This window comes from Sorex araneus, chromosome 11 (assembly GCF_027595985.1).
Source record: "Sorex araneus isolate mSorAra2 chromosome 11, mSorAra2.pri, whole genome shotgun sequence".
Lineage (NCBI taxonomy): Eukaryota > Metazoa > Chordata > Mammalia > Eulipotyphla > Soricidae > Sorex > Sorex araneus.
This window is the reverse complement of record NC_073312.1, coordinates 5,120,313-5,126,438: the sequence shown is the minus strand read 5'-3', so window position 1 is coordinate 5,126,438 and position 6,126 is coordinate 5,120,313.

Sequence of the window (6,126 nt, the reverse complement as noted above, 5' to 3'; positions counted from 1 at the left end):
GGAGGGAGGGAGGGAGGGAGGGAGGGAGGAAGGAAGGAAGGAAGGAAGGAAGGAAGGAAGGAAGGAAGGGAGGGAGGGAGGGAGGGAGGGACGGAGGGAGGGAGGAAGGAAGGAAGGAAGGAAGGAAGGAAGGAAGGGAGGGAGGGAGGAAGGAGGAAAAGAAGGAAGGAAGGAGGGAAGGAAGGAAAGAAGGAAGGAGGAAAGGAAGAAGGGAAGGAGGGAAGGAAGGAAGGAAGGAGGGAGGGAGGGAGGGAGGGAGGGAGGGAGGGAGGGAGGGAGGGAGGGAGGAAGGAAGGAATGAAGGAAGGAAGGGAGGGAGGGAGGGAGGGAGGAAGGAGGAAAAGAAGGAAGGAAGGAAGGAAGGAAGGAAGGGAAGGAAGGAAAGAAGGAAGGAGGAAAGGAAGAAGGGAAGGAGGGAAGGAAGGAAGGAAGGAAGGAAGGAAGAAAGGAGGGAGGGAGGGAGGGAGGGAGGGAGGGAGGGAGGGAAGGAAGGAAGGAGGGAAGGAAGGAAGGAAGGAAGGAAGGAAGGAAGGAAGGAAGGAAGGAAGGAAGGAAGGAAGGAAGGAAGGAAGGAAGTCTGAACGCCCTTTGGGCTGTGGGTCAGGCCTGTGTGCGCCGCAGGACTGTGCCGTGCCCGTGTCCTTTCTCCTGCGGCCCAGGACTCAGCACCCGACTCTCTGGCAGGAGCGAGTCGCTGGACGCAGGACGGAACGGAATGGGACGTTGATTCTTCAATGGGTTCAAAGGGCCTAGGACCCGCGTTTGCATTGGGGGCTCAGATTCTCCCCATCAAGGCCCAAACTCAGTGATGCCCCAGCCCGGAGGGGTGAGTTGGGGGCCTCAGATGCCAACCACGGTGCACAGGTGACTGTCTGCCCTGGGTGTTCCCACCTCCTAATCGCAGGTCGGAGCGATCCCTCCCGCCTGGTTCAGAACCCCCACCCCCACCCCCCATCTCTGTCTACCATTGTCTGAAATTCAGGGTGCGGGCACCACCCTGGCCTGAGTCCTTACTGGTTCCCAAACTCTGTGGCATGAAACCCCCCCCCAAGCCGAGTTCCGGAGCAAACTGAAGTCATGCCGAACCCCAGCAGCCCTGTGTCACGGCCAGGGCTGGGCCGAGTGCTGCTGGACTTTGGGGGAGAACGGGCCCAGGGGCGTGTCCTGGGAGGAAGCCTGGACAGGAAGTGCTGGTGTCCTGAGACACATCAAAAAGGTGCCTCGTCTCGACCTCCTCACGCCCGGGCGGTCTGACAAGAGGGTCTTTCCTTCCTCGGCTCCGTGGGAAGGGGAATTCAGCCCCTTGTCACCAGCTGTGCGTGGCCACCCCGGCAGCCACCGTGCCTGTGTCCCCCATGAGCGTGTCCAGTGCCCACACTGACCCCGCCCAGCACCCCACGGGAGCAGTCACTTCTCTTGGGCAGAGGAGACCCGGCAGTGGCCCCCTCTGGGTGCCCGGGACTCTGAGTCCTGCGGTCACCCAGCCTGGATCTTTCCGTTCCTCTGATTCTCAGAGGTGCCGTTATTCCTCGTTCCCGTGTGCAGTGGAGCATGAAAACACTCTCTAGTCACTGGCCTGGGGGGTCCAGAAAACGGGAACCCACTTCCGGGAAACCTGCGCGGGGTCAGTCTTCCGGGAGGAATCCACTTTCTATTGGAAACCTCAGAATACCAGGGCGAGTCAGGACCTAGGAAACAGAAAGGTGTTTCATGCCCAGGGACGACACGCTGTGTGCATCTCGGGCCCCGGGCAATGTTCTGTCCCCAATGTCAGGCCAGGAGAAAACGGGGGACATCTGTGTCTATGTTGGAGCAAATGTGCCCCGTGACTCCGTGTGCCCATAAACACGCCCGCCCAGAAACAGGGCGCCCTGACTCTGCACCCCAGAGGAGACGGCTGGGGGACTGTGCCCCCGCTCTGACACGCCAGGCAGAAAGCAAATGGCACCGATTCCGCATCCTCCCGTGTTTGTGAATACTGTAGCTTTCACTCTATTTCCTCCTAATTTGTGAAGCAGAAGTACGGCTCTGTTTGCAAAAAGAATCAACATTCCCCGACACCCTCCCGATGTGGCACTCTCACCTTTACCGTAATGATGCATTTGCCCATCGCTGTTTTCTGTCCCAGGGGGACTCGGGGATTCGGGATCCAAGGCCAGCATCGCCTGTTCTGTTTACAGTGGCTTCTGTTTTGTGAAGACATATCAAATGTTGTAATCTATTTTTATGATAGACTCAACCGTTAATACAGGAAAATGAACTATATATTGTGATTCTGTCCAATAAAGAGTCCTGTTATAAACTCTCACGTGTTGGTGACCTGGTAGGAAGGCACGGTAGCACTGTGGCACCGTCAGCCCATTGTTCTGTTTGCTCAAGCGGGCACCAGGAGCGTCTCCACTGTGAGACTTGTTGCTGCTGTTTTTGGCATATCGAATATGCCATGGGGAGCTGGCCAGCTCTGCCGTGTGGGAGGGATATTCTCGGTAGCTTGCCAAGGCTCTCCGAGAGGGACAGAATCGAACCCGCGTCGTCCACACCCTACGCTGTGCTATCACTCCAGTCCTGTAAAAAAAAGATCATGCAACATGCTTGTGTTCTAGAGAAATGATTAACTTTTCAAAGTATGAAGGCATTTTTTTTATTTACATGTTATGGTCAGAAGTGCTGGCTTTCTGTTACTTCCCCACGGGACATCAGTTTCTCTCCTACATTCTTATAGCTTTTATCCCCTTCTCTCCCACCCCGCCTGCCCCCTTTATTGGGACACTCGCAGCTGTACGGGGGTCACTGTTCACCCTTCAGCGCTTCTCTTTCCTTGTTTAACCCATGACTCCCCGTGCCGGTTGCTACCCAGTACCTGACAGCCTTGGCCGTCCCCTACATCCAGGGACAGAGCGGAGGAACTTCAGAAGGGAAGGAGTTTCCTAACCATTGGGGGCTTCCGGTGTGGTAACGCTATTCCAGGGGCTGCCTAGACTGAATGTGTGTCCCCCCCACCCCGAATTATTTTTTGAGGGGCCTCCCAAGAGATTCTTGGGGACACTGGGGCTGCACTGGCAATACGTGAACAACATCAGGTGATGCTTAGAGGAATCAGGATCTGGCCCAGACAAGGCCTGCACCCTAACCCCCAAACTATCTCCCCACTCCCACCCCAGGCACCCCAGAATTCTTCTGTTGAAAGCTGATCTGCAGTGTGACGGTACTAGGAGCTGGGCTCAGACGGTCAGTAGGTCAAAGCGTGGCGTCCTGGAGAATTCCACGCAGGCCCAAGGAAGGGATAATGACGCCATGCAAGTTGCTGCAGCTTGGACGGAGCTAGGAGGGTCCTGTTAAGTGAAGTCAGTTGGAAGAAAGACCAATGCCAAATGCTCTCATTCACCTGGGGTATATGGAACAAAGTGAAAAGGAATCGGGAGGTACCAAAGGTGGGCAAACCCTGGGTCCTGGGTTACAGCAGGGAAAATTCCAGGGAAGGAGGAAAATGAAGGAGGATGGAAGAGGAGGTGCTGGAGGTAAGAGGCAAAGACCAGGAATCGTCTGTGGCATGGAAATGAGGCATCTGGATGCATCAAAACCATTACAACCAATGATTCCATAAGCTACAGTTCAACGGAGAGACATGTTTGTTAAGGAGGCGGGCGGAGAGACATGTTTGTTAAGGAGGCAGGCGGAGAGACATGTTTGTTAAGGAGGCGGGCAGGCGGGCAGGCAGGAGCGGGGGTGGGGGGTGCGGGCTGGGGGGAAGCGGATAGGTGGGAAGGTTGGTGTAAGGACACTGTAAGCTGGAAACTTTATGACTGACAACTTCATACAATCTTAAATTCAAAAAATAAAGCTCTGATGGAAGGGCTGACATCTAGACCAATGGAAAAGCCGAGCCTGAAAACAGACCTTCACCTCCCCTCACCTCCCCAAATACGCACCACCCCATCGCAAAAAACATGCTGAAGCATTTCAGTGCAGGAACGGGGGCTCCTGTCAGGGTCCCGGGATAGTCAAGTGGGAAAAGGAACAGCAAACCTCGACACCTAGCGCCCGCCCTGTGCTAAGCTTGACTTCAAAGCCATTATAGGTCCGAGTGTCAAGACAGAAAGGAAAAAATTCGCAAGGAACGTGGGAGAAAATCTCCTCCACTCGGAGCAGACAGCCCCGGCTTTGATAGATGCAAAGAGCGTGACCACGGAATGAAAAATGGATGAATTGGACCTCATCAAACTTTAACAGGGCTGCTCTCAGAGACCATTAGGGGAAGGGCGGGCCAGCCGCGGGGTGGGGAGGACGCCTGTGAGGTCTGGGCCTGGCGGAAGGTCTGCGCCCAGAATAGACCAGAGGACAACGCCAGAGAGGGCGAGTTCCAACAGTGGCTCTGAGGGGTCCGTGAAGGGCCGGGGGGGCGTGGGAAGGGTCGATGCGGCCCCACGACGGGAGAGGCTAAACCCAGGGGGAGGCGCAGCCCCCGGACGGGAGCTGAAGAGTGAGGACGCCAAGCGCCAGACACCTCTGAGTCCACAGGCACCAGGGATGAGGGCGTGACGTGTCACTGAGGCACAGGGAGGCAGACCTGTCCTTACCCGTCCCCGAGCAGCCCCAGGCCGACCCCACGTCCCCACTGACCTATGCCCCTGAGTTCCACGTTCACCGACGACCCCATGAGTCAGAGTTCACGAATAACCCAATGAGCCCACCCTTACCAGTGACCCCGTGGTTCCGGGCTTACCTATAATCCGGCGGGGTCACACGGACTCCGACCCCACCATTCCACCTCCAGGCTTTCCCCTGGAAGAAACACAGGTGTGCACTCCCTAAAAGGAGTGTCAGGTGCGTGCCCTGGCATCTTTCCAGGTAATGACCCCGACTGGAACCAACCCAAGCGCCCACGGGCAGAGGAGTGAGGAGTCGCTGTCTGGCCCAGAGGGTGTGGCTGACGAGAGACGTGAGGAGCAGAGACAGAGGGGCAGAGAGCAGGGGCGGGTCCCCCTGGCTTGGGAGTGGCGCTCACGCGCAGGGGCAGAGGGAGACGTGGGCAGGGATGGCAACGCCGTGCGTGTCCTCCACAGCTGGCCACACGGCTGGCCGGTCAGAGCTCCTCTGGTGCGTTCAGACAAGGGGGGCTAACAGGTGACTGCTGTGCCAGCACCTCCAGAGGCCTGTGCCGGGGCCGCCGGATTCCCACCCCCCTTTCAAACCTCGGGCGCGTGGAAGGCAAGGGTCCATCTTCCTGTGCATGAACTAAGTCCAGCGAAGTCCATCTGTCGAGTCCAGCTAGCGGCCTGAGGCTCCAGCCGGCCCTGGGGAGCCTCAGGAGGTGCTGATGGAAGGTCTCCCCACCCCCGCCCCGCTGCCCACCAGCCCCCGGCCGCTGGCACTGGCGTTCCACTCTCGCGCCTCCCCGGGCACTGCCCTCTCTGCGGGCAGCACCCCGGCCCCCACAGCTGCCCACAGGCAGCCTGTGCAGACAGAGGCCAAGGCAGAACCTCAAGGCCCACCAGCGGCTTCCCGAACGCAGGGGGCCTGCTGTTACTGCACGTGTGCAGCACATGTGCTTGGCTTTAAGTGTGCCGGGGTGGGGGCGAGACACACGCTGAGGCTCAGGGCTGCCGTCACGGCCGAGGACGAGCCCGGGGGGTCTTTCGAATACCTACAAGGGCTCTTCAGCGCCAAGGCCGCTGCACTTGTACCAGTGACACGTCCGAAATTCACGTCCCTGAGGTTGGCCCTCAGCCCGAGGGGGGGGATGGTACGTCTCGGAGGCATCACGGACTGAATTTGACTGATGCAGTGAATCCCAGGCTGAGTCTGGCCCGGGCTGGCCGCAGCTCAGCCCAGACCCTCAGCTCACCCCTCCCCCGTGGGGGGGACGGAAGGGCCACAGCACGGCAGGGGGAGGCGGGAAACTTGCAGAACTTACCTCTTCGTGATGATGATGATGATGAAGAAGAAGATGATGATAAAGATGATGATGATGATGATGATGAAGATGATGATGAAAATGATGATAAAGATGATGATGATGATGATGAAGATGATGATGAAAATGATGATAAAGATGATGATGAAGAAGATGATGATGAAAATGATGATAAAGATGATGATGATGATGAAGAAGATGATGATGAAAAT